This window comes from Drosophila tropicalis, unplaced genomic scaffold (assembly GCF_018151085.1).
Source record: "Drosophila tropicalis isolate 14030-0801.00 unplaced genomic scaffold, ASM1815108v1 contig_381, whole genome shotgun sequence".
Lineage (NCBI taxonomy): Eukaryota > Metazoa > Arthropoda > Insecta > Diptera > Drosophilidae > Drosophila > Drosophila tropicalis.
In genome coordinates this window covers 225,797-247,079 of record NW_027172842.1, presented here as the reverse complement: position 1 = coordinate 247,079, position 21,283 = coordinate 225,797, and the positions used below count along the sequence as shown (strand labels likewise).

The following is a 21,283-nucleotide window of genomic DNA, read 5'->3' as shown; positions in this document are numbered from 1 at the left end:
TCATTAGTAAATTGTCTTTTGGCTTTGATAAATGAAATACCATAAATTTAGCTACAACTTTTGGCTAATTTTGAATACGTTTTGAGACTTAGGTCACTGTGATTATCAGTTAGTTAGATCGATAGTAAAGATATCTTAAATAAATTCATCTGAGAGCATTGAAAGTAAAAGCCATCCTACTGATATTTTCAGATACCTCGTAACAGTATCAGCATGTCAGCAGCAGCAGCCAGTCCAATGACAATGTCTGCCCATGCCGTGTCGCCAGCTTCGGCCACAATTGCACCTCTGGCACCTCCATCATGTGCTGCCACACCGCCAGCAGGGTCCACACTGAGTCTACCCTTGGGCAAACGCGGCCACAAACGCAGTGTCTCGCTGGAGAATAACGCTCCATTGGCTTTGAGGAGTACCCCGAATCTGGGTAAGTCCGCATTGGGCTCGCCATTGCTGCAGTTTCACCATGCCGCTGGTCAGCACTTTATTCCTCACACGGGTACTCTGAAGTCACGTCAAGAGCAACGCCGTCTTAGCCAGAAGTTTGGCAGTCATAGTAATCTGGATGATGGTGGGGTTGCTGTTAGAATTGGTGGAGGCGGAGGAGTGTGTCTTGGAGCTACCAGCTCTCAGCTAGGTAGCAAATTTCAAAATATAAGACAAATGTTCGAGTTGAGTCGAAGTTGTGTGGGCGAAGAGGCGCTTCACTCTTTGCCAGCCACTCTAAGTCTCAATCAGCGACGGACCACGCCTATAGCAGTTGGATCTACGGGTGGATCTGCTATAGCTGCTGCTGCTGGCGGTAGTCGTTTGGCGATTAATAAGCCAACACTATTGGGCGAGCCAGTGGAACAGGTGAGGTCTTTTTGGTTAGATCTTATCAACGATGACGATGATTTGTTCTTCACTTCTCTCAGAATCAAAGCAGTGAACCTTTCTGCGACCGATTGTTTTTAAGCCTATTCCATTTGAGCCGGACTATCGTATACAGCAACAACAACAGCAACAAACTCAACAACAACAGCAACAACAACAACAACAGCAGCAACAGATGTACCATCAACCGGCAATAGTGAATAGACAGACAGAACGCTATGGATATGGATCGACACCCTCATTGATGCCTTTACCTCCAGCAGCTACTCAGAAGTTTGGCAATATGTACATATATTGAGATCCCTTAAGTGAACAACGAAAGATATATCGGTGAACTGTTTGAGATCCATTGAACATCCAATATGCTCTTAGGCACAACGGACTTGCGACATTTGGCGGCCCGAAGACGGAATCACAGGATAACGCAGCGTTCCGCCCAAGAAGAAAATCCCAATCTTGACTGCATGGGTGTACACCATGATGCTAATAGGTTAACTAATGTCATTCAGACACAAAGGCCCAAAATTTACATGGTCTCTGGTTTTTCTAGTAAATCCAATAACGCCGTCAATGGCAGCGATCTAACCCCATCACCCTCTGACTCTGGCATATCTGAGCTGGAGGCTACTCTAAAGGATCGTGACTCTGAGCTGTCCTATCTGCGTCAGACAATGGAACATAATGAGAAAGTAATTTTCCAAGTACAAAAGGTTACATTTAGATATCTAGCGAACTGCCCGTCGAACTAAACTCTATTCCTTTTTTTTCTATTTCCACTCTTGCCAGGACAAAGAGGCCTACTGGGAGAATGAAACGCAACGGCTGCGACTCTTTTACGAGGGCCAACAACGCGAGTATCAGTTGAAGTTTAAGAAAATGGAACAGCTATTGGCCCTACAGCAATTCCAATTAAAACAGCATAATTTGCGGCAATCGGAGCAGGTGCAGAAGCTGCAGCAGCAGTTGGAACACCCTCGCAGCAGTAACCAACTGGAGGAGGCCCGTAAAACTGTCGTCGGCTTGCGTATACAGTTGGAGGATAGCGAATGGAAAGTATGCGAACGAAATGGCGAGATAGCTTTACTTAAAACACAGCTCAAGGAGGCCCATGTAAGTGAAAACGTCAGGGATACCAATTTGGATTATCATATTTAATTCGTTGTACAATTTGTTTTTGTATCTTCAGCTTGATATTCATCTCAAAGATCATGCTATTGTCAGTCTGAAGCACAGTAACAATAACAACAATAACGATAATAATAGCAACAGCAATTGTGAAACAAGTCTATGCCAAAGTCAACCAAAGGATCAGCAGCAGCAACAGCAACAGCAACTGAATAAGATAATTGGACTTAAGAATCAGGTCATAAGTGCCCTGACCAATGAGCTGGAAAAATTGCGCAAAGAACTATCTGATTTGGCCGTAGCACACGAATACGGTGAAGAGCCATGCGGTCGTTATACTCGGCTGAAACAACAACTGGATAATCTAAATGATATATGCCAGAAGACTCGAAAATACTCAATAGTACCAAACATCAGGGAGGGCAACGACGAACATGAGAATGAACGGGAGAAAGCCACCCCACCCCAGCAATATCAACAACAAACGCTAGATACTCTTATCGAAGAGTCTACGTCATACGCTGAGGATATCGCAAAATTACGTCAGATCAGATGATTTTCGTATCAATCTAGAGCTTGAGAAGCGCCAATGGTGTGCCGAAAAGGACAAGGTGTTGGGCTATCAGAAGCAATTGCAAGCTCACTACATAAACATGTACCAGAAGCTCAGATGTCTGGACAACGCTGGCATGGATATAGCACCGGGTACAGTTGCCGTCAAGTCAACTAATGTGAACTGAAGTGCTGGCGCTACTTTTCTGGTGCTATTGCTAGAAGAAGTTGCTCCAACTTGCGTATCCATGACACTTCCTGGGCCCAACCAGCTGCAATAAAGAACACACTTAATGCAATTTTATATACATATATTTTTAAATGTTAGATATTTTTTGTTTTTAATATTTTACACTTGTATGCATAATTGTAATTTATTAATTGTAATTTAAACAAAGAGAAAAAAAAAAAAAAAAAAAAAAAAAAAAAAGCTGCGAGAAATTTATAGATTTGAAAAAGGACACACACTCAACTCATACAAACATTGGGGAGACACAGTTACACGTATGTAGATCCATGTATGTATATATGTAAAGACGAGATGGGCACACTGATCAGAGATTGCCCCTATTTTCGAGTCGTGTAGCAGCTGAGAGGCAGAGGCATCGAAGAGAGAGAGAGTCTAAGGGCAGTCGTCGTCGAGAACGGGCAAGAGATAAACGGGTTACGAGAGCGTTCGGCGGTTATGAAATCAATTATTATTCTAAAAGAAATATGTACTACACCTCAATTTAAACATTTCAGTTAATATTATTATGTACAATAAACTATTACAAATATAATGTTAACCTCACATTTGGGGGCTCGCCGGTTTTGTGTGTGTTAGTGCATGTGTAATGTGGAGAAAGTTCTTAGAAAAATGTAAACGCGGTTGTGCTGGAATTAAAAAAAAAAAAAAACAATAAAGTTGTAAAGTTGCGGTTGATTTTGTAAAAGTTGGTACAAAACATCCAAATAAAAGTTGTACAGTTGTGAAAATTCCAGTAGTGCGCGGTAGCTTTTCTAAGAAATCGTTCTCGAACAGTCGGCGCCACGAAGTCGCGAAAAACCGAAATTTCGCCAAGATTGTTGAAAAGAAGACCTTGAACGAAACGTTCGGTTTAGTGGAAGATGAAGAATCGATAAAAAATAATATGGAAGTGAAAGAAGTTAGTGACGTAGAAAAAAGTGATCCCAGAGATCTAGATATAAAGATGCAACAGTTAATACAAATGTTTTCTCTTAAAATCGAAGCAGATGAGAGAAAGTATGCAGAAGTCAAAATAAACCCTGAGCATTTCGAAAAAGTTGTATGTGTGTTTGACGGTTACAATGTACCGGTAGAGAAATGGTTTGAGAACTTTGAACAGAATGCCGAAGCTTACGAGCTCACAGACAAGCAGATGTATGTGCAAGCGAGAAATAAAATGAGTGGTGCGGCACAGTTATATCTCGAGTCAGAAACAGTGAGTGATTTTCAGAGTTTGATACAAATGTTGTGTTGTGAGTTCGAGTCAAATTTGAGTAGCGCTGACCTACATCAACAGCTACGCGATCGTAAAATGCACAGTGGTGAATCGTTTCACGAATATATGCTGAATATGAGAAAAATTGCTAGTGCTGGAAAAATCGAAGACGCGGCGGTTATACGGTACATAGTTGATGGGCTTAATATTAAAAGCGAGTTCAAGTTCTCAATGTACAATTGCAAATCGCTAAAAGAATTAAAAGAGCAATATGGTGTATTCGAGCATGTAAAAAAATTTGATAATATTGAGTGTTTATGCCCAACCGGGCAACACAAGGGTTAAAGGAGGCGGAAGCTTTCACCTCGCGCCGCTCTCCCGATGGTGCCCATCGCTCTCCCCACGAAAGAACTCCCCACACTCCGCTCCAAGCGGGGCTTGGTGCCCTGCTCTTAAGCTAAGCTAGAGTTAGTTGAAGTTTATACCTGAATACATGAAGTGAAGTGAAAATACTCTCTGCGTGTCAACCAATTTACTGGGAGGAAAAAGGGAAAAGGAAAAGTTCACCTAGCTGCCATCAACCAGAAGGAAATTCGACCCCCCTACACAAACATTTGGTCCTTCGAGCCGGATACTAAGATCCTCTCGAACCACTAGCATCGGTGGAATTTCATCCATATTTCAAGCTAAGTAATTTTTTTTTTGCAAATTATAGGTATATGAGTACATGTACATGCCTCCAGCATCCGTACCCATACTCACATACATATAATTGTTGCCATTGATTCTCCTAATCCAAGTAAAAATTACTTTCACGCAAATTTTTCCTCCTCAAAGGAGAGAAAATTTTGGTCCCCAAATTTTCATACATATATATGTGTCCAGTACATAAGGCGCCATATTGGTTCGCCCACTTCAAGTTTTTTTTTTCGCACTTTGGCATATATAGGCCAAGTATATAAGGCGCCATATTTCATTTGCCTATTTCCAATATATATTTTTTCGCAATTTCAAAATAATATTAACACATATGTATGTATGCAGTGAATCAAACCTACGGAAAAAGTGATCTCCTACATATAAAATATATATATATGCAAGCAGAGTGTGTGAATGTGACAAAAATTACAAACATATCCAGTGCTACATTAAATCCAAAAATAAAGGGTTTGTGCAAATACAGTCCACTCCTGGGAAAAGTGTGCGCGCAGTGAAAGGTGGTTCCAACGAAGAGAAGAAAATTTTCAATACGAATAATAAAGATTTTTAAAAAAAAAAAAAAAAAAACGAAAGTGAACCACCCTCTCACATATAAAAGCCACACTTAGACATTTCTGGTGACCAGACACCCTATAAAGTTGGGGGCATATCGGTTAGACACAGCAAAAGAAATCATATTAAAAAAAAAAAAAAAAAACCATTAATTTATATAAAGAAATCCGATCCATTCACACCTCTGCATATCGCCATTCCATATTTTCATATTTAAAAAAAAAAAAAAAAAAAGAAATTTTTAAATACATATATATACTCCAACATTTTACATATCCATACACATACATATATATACATATTTTTCCATACATAAAATTTTACATATATATATTCATATCCATATACATATACATATTTTTTTCCATACATAAAATTTTACATATTGATTCTCATATACATATCCATACATACATATATGTATTCCACAAAAATTTCTAATTTTTTCGCACACAAATATATTTTTCCATCACCGCGAACAAATCCCGCTATCCCTTGCAGCCTATATACATATGTACATACATACGTGCATACATAAGTACCGCTTAACTGCAGTATACCAGCACAGCTGCAAGCTCATGTGCCAAAGACCGGCACAAAGCAAACGACCAAAAGTAGCTGTGCTGTATACCCTAGGTTGGCAGGCACTTTGTGGGGTATATATGTTGAAGGGTCACGTTGAGGAAAAAATCGAATAATATTTAATTGGTAAAAATTTGTGTTCCGCGTTTTTGTTTATTCTATTCCCACGCGTTCCAAGTCGTATCTTTGGAGTTAGATTCCAATTCCAAAGTGTTTCCACGCGTTCCAAGTCGCATTTTTTGGAGTTATATTTCAATTCCAAAATATTCCCATGTTCCAAGTCGTATTTTTGGAGTTATATTTCAATTCCAAAGTATTCCCACGTGTTCCAAGTCGTATTTTTGGAGTTATATTTCAAGTCCAAAATATTCCCACGTGTTCCAAGTCGTATTTTTGGAGTTATATTTCAATTCCAAAGTATTCCCACGCGTTCAAAGTCGTATCTTTGGAGTTAGATTCCAATTCCAAAGTGTTTCCACGCGTTCCAAGTCGCATTTTTGGAGTTATATTTCAATTCCAAAATATTCCCACGTGTTCCAAATCGTATTTTTGGAGTTATATTTCAATTCCAAAGTATTCCCGCGTGTTCCAAGTCGTATCTTTGGAGTTAGATTCCAATTACAAAGTGTTTCCAAGCGTTTCAAGTCTTATCTTTGTTTCTATTTTCAATTCCAAAGTGTTTCCACCCGCTCCAAGTCGCATCTTTGTAGTTATATTTGAATTCCAAGGTGTTCCAAGCCGTTCTTAGGGTTTTTTGGCAGTGTTCCAAGTCATTCCAAACGTACCAGCTCGTTTTCTGGTTTTTCAATCTATTTCAAGGCGTTTCAAAGCCGTTCGTCAGGTGGTTTGGTAGTGTTCCAGTTTTTCCCAAACGTTCCAGTTCGTCTTTTTGGCTAATTTTCAAGCCGTGCCAAGCCAGCTCACCACTTTATAACCGCCACTCTCTGGGGTTATGAGCACGAGCCCGTCAAAAGACGAGAAAGCTGCTGAGAACACTTCCGCCCCGAGCAAATCCTCAATTGCTGCTCCAGGTCAGCGCCAGAGGAGTACCAGCCCTACTACTCCTCCTTCCCGAGCATTTCAGACCCTCTCTAGTCCACTAACTCTCAAGTCCGCACCATCGAGCACGACCTTTCAGCAAGCCACGTCAGAGCCACGACGAGCAAGCCAAAAAGAGGTCAAATCATTGGTACCACTTCCACAGATTTTGGTAACCGCCCCAAGAGTCACTCGGTCCGAGACCAAAAGGGTTTTAGCTGCTTCCACCATGGCTTTGAAGAAGTTTGTTTCCATTTGCGATAAACTAAGTCAGTTTGAAGTCGACACCCACGTCACGTCACTGTCCGAGGTCAGCGTATTTACGCTCCAAGTCCGTCGTGACCGAGTTCAAGCGTTGTGGGAGAAGGTCGAGCAGGAATATGAGAAATGCGAGGCACTCTCAGATGGTAAAGACGATAGCTCTGAAGATTTAGCCATCCAAGCTAAATATGACAAATGCTATCAAGTTTACGAGCGATGCACGGCTCGATTAAACGAGCTTATCCATGAAGGGTCTGCTCCGACTCCTCCGAACCGTCATGCGCCTACCTCTGCACCAGCAGAACGAGGCTGTCGATTGCCACCCATTGACACAGAAGTCTTTACGGGAGATTATTTAAAATGGCCCACGTTCCGTGACTTGTTTACAGCCATCTACATAAGCGATTCGCGAATTTCCCCTGTTGAAAAGCTGTACCATCTCCTAGCGAAAACGAGGGGTGAAGCCAACCTCATTGTAGCAAAATTCCCGCTTACAAATGATGGTTTTGAAACGGCATGGAATGCACTTAAACAGCGTTTCGAAAATAAGCGACTTATCGTGAACAGCCAATTCCGAGCACTTCTTGACCTGCCTCAAATTTCCCATGAGTCCGGAAAAGCATTACAGGATCATCAGAATGCTCTGCAGGCATCCATTCGCGCTTTTGAGCACTGTGGCCTGCCAGTAACCACTTGGGGAGGCATGTTCGTATTTTTCTGTTCCATCAAATTGCCAAAGAATACCCTTTCATTATGGGAGCAATCTCTGGGAGACAAGACTGCCATTCCAGAGTGGCAAATGATGGACGATTTCCTCACTGAGCGGTTCCGTACGCTCGAAGCGGTGGAAAATACAACTGCAATGGCAATTTCGGTTCCCACATCGAAACCTCCACGAAATCCGATTCCAGCCACCCGAAAGGCTAATACATTTGAAGCCAAGGTGACCACCAAACCAAAATCCTGTGATCTCTGTATGAAGGAGAATCACCCGGTGCGTCGATGTCCCCGCTTCCTTCAGATGACGGTGCCAGAGAGGGTGGCATACATAAAGAAAAAGTCCCTTTGTCTGAACTGTTTCGCAAGAGGACATCAAGTAAAAGACTGTCCGAGTCAGCACAATTGCTTCACGTGCAAGGGGCGTCACAATACGCTCTTGCACAAGGACGCCCGACCGGAGAATAATCCAACGTCGGTCCCAGCCCAGCCCAGTTCGCACAATATTGTCCGGACTTACTTTACCTCTGAGGCAAGGTCCTCACGAGATAAGTTGCTAGGTACAGCGATCGTGGACTTTTGGCACAAGGGCACTACTTATGCTTCACGGGCGCTATTAGACCCGGCTTCTGAAGCCAATTTCATATCCGAAAGAATGTTCCGACTCATGAAGTTACCATTCCAAACTGTCAGGGCCGAAGTGACAGGCATTAACGGAAAGGTCAATAGAACCTTGAAGGTCTGTCACATAAGCATTCGGTCATCGCATGGACCTCCAGTCCAGATCGAGATAGAAGCGTTTGTCTTGTCCCAAGTTGCTGATGATTTGCCGTCATGTACGATAGCCCAAGCCACACTGGAAGGAATGCCCAATATTCCTCTAGCCGACCCCTCCTTCAGATTAAAGGCAAAGATCGATCTACTCCTTGGCATTGATGTAATACCAGCGGTGACTCTTTCCGGCATCCAGACCGAAGTGTGCGGATCTTTAATGGCTCAAGAGACGAGATTCGGTTGGGTCATTTCAGGCCCGTTGCAAGGGGTCCCCGTCAGTTCATGTGCCGCGTTCACCACGAGGGTCGCAGTTAGCAGAGAGGAGGGACTTGAAACTCTTCTCACAAGGTTTTGGGAGGTGGAGGATCTACCGGGCAAACCGGTAGGAGATTCTGACTCTGTTTGCGAGGTCAATTTCCAGAAGACCACAAGAAGAGATGTTTCGGGGAGATATACGGTCTCACTTCCGTTTCGAGATCCAACCAACATCAACCTTGGTCATTCCAGACCAGGGGCATTGGCTCAGTTCCTAAAAAACGAAAGCCGACTCCTTAAAAATATTCCGGCAAAAACTGAGTATGACGCCGTCATCCAAGAATATTTGGACTTGGGCCACATGCGTCAGGTTCCATTTGACGGCACTAATAACAATTTTTATTTGCCACACCATGCGGTTTTCAAGCCCGACAGCACCACAACAAAGGTACGGGTAGTTTTTAACGCCTCTAGCAAGTCCACCAACGGAGTAAGTCTCAACGACATACTTTACCCTGGTCCGGTACTTCAGTCCGATCTCACTACTCAGATTCTCAAGTGGCGTTTTTTCCGAGTAGTTTTCAATGCCGACATCACAAAAATGTACCGCCAAATTATGGTCGATCCAATCCATACGCCATTTCAGAGGATCCTGTTCCGAAATAAAGAGGGGCAACTTGGTGATTACGAGCTGAATACCGTCACGTTTGGCATTAACTGTGCTCCGTTCTTAGCCATCCGAGTACTTCAGCAACTCGCAAGTGATGTACAATCCAAATTTCCTTTGGCTAGCGATATTATCAAGTCCTATATGTATGTCGATGATGTCCTGGCAGGGGCTCATAATGAAACAACGGCAATCGCAATGGTCAATGAACTTCAAGACGCTCTGGGTTCAGCTGGCTTTCCCTTGCGCAAGTGGACATCGAATGTGAAGAGCGTGCTCAGTTGTATTCCAAAGAGTCATTTACTGAATGCTGATTTCCTCGACATCGAAGAGGCCAGCACAGCGAAAACACTGGGAATCCGATGGAAAGCGACTACGGATGAATTTTATTTTGTCATCTCACCCCAAGATGTCAAGTCAGCTTATACTAAGCGAGAAGTCCTCGGGCAGATCGCCAAGTTATTCGATCCCGCTGGCTGGCTGGCTCCCTTTGTGATTCAAGCCAAGGTGTTTATGCAAGAGCTCTGGTTACAAGAGCTAGGGTGGGATGATCAATTGCCCAGTGAACTCCATCACAGGTGGCAGGATTTTACAAAGAGCTACTCCTTCCTTGACCAGATCCGGATTCCACGATGGGTTCTTCATGACCCAAATTCCGACATCCAATTCCATTGTTTTTGCGATGCGTCACAGCGGGCTTATGGTGCCGCAATTTACGTGCGCGAGTTATGCCATTAGCAACACTTCCTATAACAGCCGACCCAAGAGGTCTACACTCCACATTAATGTAAACATAAACAATACCATTCCATTAAACATAGAGTGTCACAAGATAAGTGACAGTTTCCCTAAACATAGAGTGTCACAAGATAAGTGACAGTTTCCCTAAACATAGAGTGTCACAAGAAAAGTGACCAGAAGAAAACATTATAAACACTTAGATGTAAGCCAAACCAGAATATGATTTTATTCAATAAAGCAGTCTTGATTTAACACTCAACCAGAACAGACTCAATCTTAATTGGCGCAGTCGGTACTCGAGTTCACAGCTAAAATATTGTGGAAACTTTGAACGCAATCAAAGATAACGAAACAATATAATACTGTGGAAAACAAAACATTTAGTGACAAAATAAAATATATATATTGTGGAAACTTTGGAGAAAATCTAGGCCAACGAAACAATATAATATTATAAAAACATTTTGTGACAAATAACGAAACAATATAATATTGTAAAAACACTTTGTGCAAACAAACAAAGAATTATTGTGGAAACTTAAAAAAAAAAAAAAAAAATATATCAAAGAAGTTAAATTCGGCTATGCCGAAGTTTATATACCCTTGCAGTCCTTGACAATAATAATTTCACATGTTCAAAATTTCTTTTCTGCAACTCAATTCATTAATATACAAACAAAACAATTTTACTCTTCATACTATGTACAATTTGTTCTTCTTCTTCCCTCATTCCCTAAGCAAAGCAACGCACGCATACACATACAGTTTATGTAGCGTTGCGTCTGTGTGTGTATGCATGTGCTCTGTTAACAGATGGTGACGTAGTAGGCAGCAAGCAGAGCTGCCGGCAGCGATTGAACCGATTTATATAGACTGTAACTTGTGTTCTATTTATCCGATCAGGGTCAAATTTTGGGATCTGAGATTTTATATCAAATTCTATTATATTGGTAAATTTCATGGGGATACTCCAATTTTTGCAAAAATTTTTGTTCCAGAGCTATATGATATAGTAGTCCGATCCCAAAGATTTTCATACTTTATCTCACCCGGGTAAAAAAAAAGCTCCCAAAAAAATTTCATCCCGATAGCTCTTAAGATGGCTGAGTAAAACGCGTACGCACCGACGGACAGACGGACAGACGGACATGGCTATATCGACTTAGCTTCTCATGCTGATCAAGAATATATATACTTTATGGGGTCGGAAACGTCTCCTTCTGTGCGTTACAAACATCTGACCAATTTTATAATACCCTCTGCAAGGGTATAAAAAAAGTTAACGAAACAATAAAACATACACCATTAAAATGGCACAAATTAACGAAATACAACAATGCATTCAAATGCTAACATCAATAATAATATCCAATCAAGAGATGCATTCTAATCCAACAACAAGGGAGAGAAACAGCATCGAGAAGGAAACAAGGTACTTGCCGGTGTTCACTGGACAGGAGGGAACGTTACATGGCTTCATTTCGGCAGTCAACCAAATCATGGAGGAGTATGATGATAACGACCAGGTCTTCACTGTTATATTCAACACCAAAATTCAAGGTCAGGCAAGAACTATGCTTAATATTAACCCCCCTACATCTTGGGCTGATTGCAAAACTCGTCTTCGACATCATTATCGCCCAAGAACGGATCAAATGGGTCTAACCAGAAAAATTAATAACTTAAGGGTAACTACCGTTCGAGATCTTGATTTTAAAGTAAGAGCAATTGTTGAGGAAATTACTGATTTTTCGGTCTTTGAAAACAATAGCAGATTAGTTGACATATTAAGTGGTCTCTTAATTCAAAGAGTAAAAGAATTATCTTGTGGTCCAATGGCCATTGCCTTAATGAATAAAACAACATTAACAGATATAAGAATTGAACTTGCAAATTATATTGGTCTGAATTATGGAAATTTAAATAAAAAACTATTATTAACCAAAAATGACAATGACCATAGTACATATAACAAACAGACAACCAATAAAAATACAAACCAAAATACTGAACAGAGTCAAAATGTAAAACAGTCTCAAAATCCCAATAGACAACAGAGTCAAAATATTAGACAGTATCAAAATCCGAATAGACAACAGAGTCAGAACGTAAGACAAAATCAAAATTATCAGCAACCACAAAATTATCAGCAACCACCAGCAGAAGCAATGAGTGTAGATAATATAAATGAGGAAGTAGTAAACAGCACAGATAATCAAGAGTTTTTTACCAACTAGCCTCGGATGAAAAAAAATTTTTATAAAAGGAACAATAGAGGAAGATACTTATATTATTTTGGTAGATACAGGATCAACCATAAGCATTTTAAACACAACTAATGTACATAATTCCAAATACAAAATAATTGAAAAATATTCAAAAACCATACATACGATAAAGGGAAAAATAGAAAGTGACAGTTACTTAGTGAAAACAAAAGTGCCAAGGGAGTTTAAATATATAAATTATGCAAGAACAAAATGGGTGGCTATGCCCCTGGAAAAATCATATGATTTTCTATTGGGCATGGACTTCATTCAAAGGAATTTTGCAAATATTGATTTTCAAAACAAAATTATTAAACTTAACAATGGGGTCGAAATTCCATTCCTTTCCAAACAATCAGAAGATGTTTGCGTAATGGAAGTAAGTGAAATTGATGATCTTAAGTTAAAAGAACTCAATACTGAGGAAGAACAAATAATAAGAAATCTTTCAAAAAAGTACGAAAAGTTATGTTTCAAAGAAGGGGATCACTTAACCAATACTAACACTATAGTTCATAGCATAAAAACTACTACAGACCAACCTATTAATTCAAAACTCTATCGGGTCTCCCCAAAATATGAAGAAGAAATAAAGAAACAAATAATTTACATGGAAAACAATGGAATTATAAGAAAAAGCAAAAGCAAATATAGTTCTCCAATATGTGTCATACCTAAAAAAAAGAGATAGCTCTGGAATTCAAAAGTATCGTATTTGTGTAGACTATAGGCGTTTAAACCAAGTAACCGTTCCAGATAAGTACCCAATACCTATCATGGACGCTGTATTAGACAAACTCGGTAAAGCTCAATATTTTACTACATTAGATTTAGCAAAAGGCTATCACCAAATTTTAATGGCAGAAGAAGATATAGAGAAAACAGCATTCATTTCACCAATGGGTTTATATGAATATGTTAGAATGCCTTTTGGGTTAAAAAATGCCCCAGCCACATTTCAACGTTTAATGAATGAAATACTGAGGGATTATATAAACAAAAGTTGTGTTGTATACATGGACGATATTTTGATATTTTCAACAACACTTGAGGAACATAAGATTGCTTTAGAGAACATTTTCAAAGTACTTAGAAATCATAACTTAAAAATTCAACCAGACAAATGTTCCTTCATGAAACAATATACTGAATATTTAGGACACATTCTCACAAAGGAAGGGATTAAACCCAATCCACATAAAATAGAAGCAATAAAAGCAATGCAGCTACCTAAAACAGAAAAGCAATTGAAAGGATTTCTTGGTATGACAGGATTTTACAGAAAATTTATTAAGGACTATTCCAAAATAGCTTACCCAATGATCAGATATTTACAAAAAGGCACACAAATTAATACAAATGACCCACAGTTTATAGATGCCTTTGAAAACCTTAAAACACTTATAAGCTCACATCCAATCTTAAAATATCCAGAGTTTGATAAACCATTTACCATTACAACAGATGCCAGTGACTTCGCAATAGGTGCAGTATTGTCTCAACAAGAGCAACCAGTTGCATTCCTTTCAAGAACTTTAAATAAACATGAAAAAAATTACAGTACAATTGATAAAGAATTTTTATCCATTATACATGCAGTAAACTATTTTAGACACTATTTGATAGGTAATAAATTCCAAATTAGAACAGATCATGCTCCGATAAAATATCTAAACTCAAAATACAAAGGGAAAGAAATGACAGCAAGACACCAAAGATGGATTTTAAAATTACAAGAATTCGATTATGACATAATATATTTGAAAGGAAAAGACAATAAAGTGGCAGATTTTTTAAGTAGACAGGAAACAGCTGAACTAATAAACAAGGATAAAACAAATGAGTCAAACTTTGAACTATCAGATACACAGCATTCAGCAGAGGAAGGAGGATTTACAAATTTCTATATAAAAGACGATATTGTAAACAAATATAAAACTCAGATAATAGTAACTTATACAACAACGGACAATATTAATATTCAGCATGGTAGAAAAATAATAGAAGTAAGCCCAGCAGAAACAGAAATTGAAATCGAAATCAAAATGCAAAATAATATAAATAAAGGAACAGTAGGAATTTTTCAGAAGTTCCAGACTCAGAATATTATAAGATACAATGTATCTTAATGAACATTTTTTCACACTGTAATAATATAAAATTTTTTAAATGTACTAAGAGAGCTCAGGAAATTTCAAGCGAGGAAGAGTTACACAAACAAATAGCTATTTACCACACCAAAGATTCATTACATAGCGGAATAAATGAAGCTTTTAATTCGTTAAAGAACAAAATATATTTTCCAAAGCTAAGAGACCATATTCAGTTGATAATTTCAAATTGTAAAAAAATGTAAGGAAATTAAATATGACAGAAAACCAATCAAACCTAAGTTTCAATTCACAGAAACACCGGATGTTAAAAATCAAATTATACATTTAGACATATTTCATATAAAACATAAATCGTTTGTTACAATCATAGACAAGCTCACAAAATTCGCAGTCGCTTATAATATAACAGATAGAAACTGGAAAACTAAAATGGAAATTATGATTGAACACTTTGCCAAATTCAATAAGCCACATAAAATAATAATGGATAATGAATTTCGATCAGAACAGATAAAACAATACTTAAACCAAGAACAAATAGAAATCCATTATACAAAGCCAAATTCACATACAGGAAATGCAGACATAGAAAGACTACATTCTACTCTCATTGAAATAATAGCAGGAATAGATGATGATTTATCAATTTCATCCAAAATGCAATTAGCAATAACAGCTTATAATAACCGTTATCACTCTACAATAAAATGTACACCAAATTATGCAAAAAACATAGAAGATGAGGAAAAACTAAAAAACACTATTATCAAGCACAAAGAAAAAAATTTTAAGCAAACAAAATAATACAAGAGAAGATTATGAGGAGGAAAGACAGGAAGGACCAATTAAAAACTATAAACGAGTTAGGCATAAGGATGAACCTTATTTTAGAATTACAACATTAAATAATATTCATCCATGTAATATAAAAAGACCGTCAAAGCAGGAAAAAATTAATTTCCAACAAAATACAGATTGACATCCTTGAAACAAAAAAATTTTTTTTCTCTTATCCTCAGATTTTCATAATTTTTTACGTTATAATGTGTGTTCAAGGCAGATTACAAATTGAACCAATTCAATCAAATGCAGGATATGCACTTATACAAACTTATTCCACGGAAATAGTTAATGAAACAGTAATTATACTACACATTATTAATATCGACCCTTTAAATATTATAATAAATCAAATGGAGACAAACATTAAACATTTTAACATCACAGGAAAAAAGGAGCTATTAGCCGAAATAAATCTAATTAGAGCTAAAATAAAATCCATAACCCCAAGCAACAGAATAAAAAGAGGAATTTTAAATATTGTAGGAACAACATACAAATGGCTTTTTGGAATTATGAACGATGAAGATAGAACAGATATTTTAGATCACCTTAACAATATTGACCAAAACAACCATAATATTATACAAGACATGAACCAACAAATTGTTATAAATACACACTTTAATAAAACAATACACAACTTAGCAGAAACAATTAAACAAGACAGAACAATAATCAAGGACATACTTACAAGCATGGACAATCAAAATCAAGAAATAGAAATGAAAATACTTCATAATGACCAAATGGGGAAATTAAAAAATATAGAATTCAAAATAAATTATATTCAGGAAAACATAGCATCAGCAAAAAATAATATAATCGTACCAGAAATTTTATCAGAAGAGGAAATAAATAAATTTGACATTGATTTTTATAAATTAAAGCTAATCCGTATGGGCATTTTAAAATATAAGAATAATTGCATCATAATCGCAATTAAAATCCCAAAATCATTTATAACCATAGATGTCAAGTTAATTATTCCTATACCAAATATAGATTATATACAAATAGACCAAGAAAATCAGTTAATTGTAGAAATAAATAATAAAACATTTACATATGAACCCAACAAAATTTTAAAAGAATTAAAATTAAGTAAAAGTTGTACCATTAATAATAATTGCAAATTTATATTCAACAATATAACGAGTATCGAAGAAATTGACGATGATACAATTATAATCAAAAATGCCAAGAATACAAAAATATATCAAAATTGCGATAAAAGAAATATTATACTTAAGGGAAGTAACTTAATTCAATTCGGTAACTGTAAAATTCAAATTCTAAATGAAATATTTTTTAACGAAAAAACAGAATTTCACGAAAAATTTTTTTATCCAACAGAACTATTGAATCAAACCTATAAAAACACAATTAACTTTGATCATGTAACAATAGATAATTTTGACAATTTAAAAGAAATCACAGAACTTAAATACGAAAAGAAAATGACAAATGGCATATTTTTAACACTTTTTATTATTATTATTATATGTTTATCGATTTATATACATATATACTGTAAAAAGAAAAATATAAACATTAATGTAAACAGAATTCAGGAGAATTCATACTCTCAGAGGGGGAGGAGTTATGCCATTAGCAACACTTCCTATAACAGCCGACCCAAGAGGTCTACACTCCACATTAATGTAAACATAAACAATACCATTCCATTAAACATAGAGTGTCACAAGATAAGTGACAGTTTCCCTAAACATAGAGTGTCACAAGATAAGTGACAGTTTCCCTAAACATAGAGTGTCACAAGAAAAGTGACCAGAAGAAAACATTATAAACACTTAGATGTAAGCCAAACCAGAATATGATTTTATTCAATAAAGCAGTCTTGATTTAACACTCAACCAGAACAGACTCAATCTTAATTCGCGTTAGCAATGACCAAGGCATATCATGCTGCCTTCTTGCAGCGAAATCTAGAGTCGCCCCGGTTAAAACGGTTTCATTGCCCCGCCTTGAATTATGCGGAGCTACACTTTTAGCGGAACTGGCAGCTGCAGTTCTTCCGCAACTTCCAGTTGATAATGCGGAGGCTTTTTATTGGTCAGATTCCACCGTCGTACTGTCGTGGTTAAATAAGCCACCCTGCACATGGACAACGTTTGTCGCAAATCGGGTAGCAAAGATTGTGACGGCAACAAATGACGCCCCATGGAATCACGTTAGTTCAGAGGACAACCCAGCAGATCTCCCTAGCCGCGGCCTGAGTGCGCAGGAATTGGTACACAAGGATTTGTGGTGGCACGGCCTACCATGGCTACGGGAACCACAAGAGTCCTGGCAGCGAGCGACACCACTCCCACTAGACACTGCCTTGGAGAAGCGGGTAGTGAAGGTCCACGTCGCAATCGCTAAGCCAGCCAACGAGATATTATCTCGTTTTTCCAATCTGGCACGTGCCTTACGAGTGATAGCATATGTGATCCGTTTCGGCAGAAGGTGTCGTAAACTTCCAAACGATTACTCCGGGGAGGTGACCTCTAGCGAGATCAATCAAGTACTCCAGGCGTTGATCCGAGTCACTCAGCGTGATTACTTTCCGACGGAACATCGGTGTCTACAGCAGAAGAAATCTCTGCCCACGTCTAGCACCATTCTCAATTTGAATCCTTTCATTGACGTATCAGGTGTGATCCGGGCATGTGGGCGCGTGCAACAAGCAGCGGCCCTTAGTTACGATGAGCGTAACCCCATTCTGTTGCCAGTAGTAAGTCCGTTGTCCCGGCTGTTGGTGCTTTTCACGCATCAGATCTCTCTCCATGGGGGCAGCCAACTGGTAGTCCGTCTCATCCGACAGAGATACTGGATTCCAAGACTGCGGAATCTAGTAAAATCGGTGGTCAATTCATGCAAAGTCTGTGTGATTTATAAAAGAAGGCTGCAATCACAGCTAATGGTCACCCTTCCGGCCCAGCGAACTACCTTCGCACGACCTTTCACGACCACCGGGATAGATTTCGCAGGTCCTTTCGACATCAAGAGTTTCACCGGCCGCGCTTGCCGCATATCAAAGGGACATGTGTGTGTCTTTGTTTGCTTTTCCACCAAAGCCATTCACCTTGAGGCAACTTCGGATTTGAGTACCGAAGCATTTCTGGCAGCATTCGCTCGCTTTGTATCGAGGCGAGGGTGTCCCCAGCAAGTGCAGTCCGACAACGGAAAAAACTTCGTAGGTGCATCCAGAGTGCTTGAAAAAGATTTCCTAAGTTCTACCCAGCAGAAAATATTATCCCACTACAGCCATCAGAATCTGTCCTGGCATTTCATCCCTCCCGGGGCACCACACATGGGAGGGTTGTGGGAGGCTGGAGTTAAGAGTTTTAAAACTCTGTTCTACAAGCCCACTTGCAACCAAAGGTATACTTTTGAAGAGTTCTCTACGCTGCTGGCTAAGGTAGAGGCGTGTTTGAACTCGCGGCCGATTTCTCCTATGTCTGAAGACCCCACCGACTCTTTAGCTTTGACCCCAGGCCATTTCCTAGTTGGCGGTCCATTGCTATCCGTGACGGAACCTGAAATCAAGGATCAGGTACCGTCTATCATTAACCGGTGGCAGCGTCTGAAGGCCGTGAGTCAGCATTTCTGCACCCGATGGAAACACGAGTATCTGAAGGAGCTACATAAGCGCAATAAGTGGCGATTCCCTTCTAAAAATCTTGAAGTGGGCGATCTGGTGGTACTCAAAGACGACAATCTTCCATTTAATGAATGGCGTCTCGGGCGAATCCACCAGACACACCCTGGCAGTGACGGCAATGTCCGCGTCGTCGAACTGCTTACCGCTCGCGGTATTGTGAAGCGTCCCGTCGCAAAGTTGATCTTTCTTCCTCCAGAAGAAAGAATTCAAACCCATTACGTAAAACTACAGTAGCGTCCAGCACTTGGTCCTTCCTCCCAAGTAAGAAGGGCCGAGCTGCCAGTAGTAATATGTGTTCTATCGTCCTACATTAATCCGCTCTCTTCATTATTTGTCCCGACAGCTTCCTGATATTCGTCAACCTAGATCCCGTTTCCATGGCTCCGAGACCGCGTTCAGTACAGGCATCGAAAGAGGAGCGCAGATGTTCGCGAGGAACTGAGTCCTTCCGTTGCCGAGTCTGTCGCGGAATCCATCCTCTGAAGCGATGCCGTCGCTTCCTGCGGCTGAACGTGGAGAAGAGGATGAGGGCAGTGCTGGCGAATAAGTACTGCGCCAATTGCCTGGCCCACCAACATTCCGGAGGAAGCTGCTTAAGCGGTGATAAGTGCCGAATCTGTGAGGAGGATCACCACACGCTGCTTCACTTCCATGAACAGCCACGTCGACGCACTCCAAGCTCCGTCGTACGCCGAGTCACCCCCGAGTCCTCCAGACGAAGGGTCGCGCCAACGCCAGCCTCCGATCCGAAACTGACCTTGACCACACTGCTGCAGCACCGCAATCCGCATCTGATGCCCACGCCGATGGTGCGTATTGAGACGGAGGGAAAAACCTTCGACGTGAAGGCCCTGGTGGACCCTTGTTCTGCGGTATCGTCGATGGCGACGTCATTGGCCACGGCCTTCAAGTTGACAGCCGTCAATATAGGGGCAGAGAAAGCGGTGGCAGCAGTGATCCGGTCCCCAATCAGTGAAGGATGGCGATTGGAGGCGATCCTGAAGGTGGTCGATGGCTTGTGCTGCCGCACTCCAAGCGCTCCGGTGGACCCACAGATCGCCAAAAAGTTTGAGGGCATCGTCCTGGCGGATGAGACGTTCTACCGACCGTCGTCAGTGTCTCTGGTCCTGGGCGCGGATGTGATCACGGAGGTCATGCTAGAAGGGAGTCTACCTGGGGTTGGCGGGCGGCCGATTGCGATGCGCACAGTTTTTGGCTGAACCCTGTCCGGAGCGTGCCATTAAACTGCCTGGGTCTTGCACTTCTGCAAGGGGGGAGCATGTTTATGCCCAACCGGGCAACACAAGGGTTAAAGGAGGCGGAAGCTTTCACCTCGCGCCGCTCTCCCGATGGTGCCCATCGCTCTCCCCACGAAAGAACTCCCCCACACTCCGCTCCAAGCGGGGCTTGGTGCCCTGCTCTTAAGCTAAGCTAGAGTTAGTTGAAGTTTATACCTGAATACATCAAGTGAAGTGAAAATACTCTCTGCGTGTCAACCAATTTACTGGGAGGAAAAAGGGAAAAGGAAAAGTTCACCTAGCTGCCATCAACCAGAAGGAAATTCGACCCCCCTACACAAACATTGAGAAAAACAATCGAAAAATCACGTCTATTGCAAAAGTTGAAAACATTAAAAAGAAAGAATATTGTTTTAATTGCGGTTCCAGTGAGCACAAGCGTAAAGACTGTAATAGCGCGGATAGAAAATGTTTTAGTTGTAATGAAAGTGGACATATTTCAACTAATTGCCCCAGAAAGTTATCAGCTGTTCGTAAAATAAATATACAAAAACGCGTCAAGTCGGTGTCGTTGAATGGCGTAAATGTTGACGGTTTGATCGATACGGGCTCAGATGTCACTATTGTAAAGAACTCTTTTCTAAAATACTTGGGTAAGATTGATTTAAAAGAAAGTTTCTTAATGCTCTGCGGCCTAGGCAAAAGCCAAACAAAAGCAAAAAGCTTTTTCGATACAGAAGTCATCGTGGATAACCTAAAGACGCAGCAAAAATTCTTGGTAGTGGAGAGCAACACTATGGACTGTGACGTTATTTTGGGATACGACTTTGTGGAGAAGTTTAGAGTATCGAT

At 40.0% G+C, this 21,283-nt stretch overlaps 1 pseudogene; it reads left to right on the top strand.

Annotated features, from left to right (window-relative positions):
* Positions 1-243: 243 nt before the first annotated feature.
* Positions 244-2,738, top strand: LOC137572529 (interaptin-like; annotated as a pseudogene).
* The last annotated feature ends 18,545 nt before the right edge of the window (positions 2,739-21,283 follow it).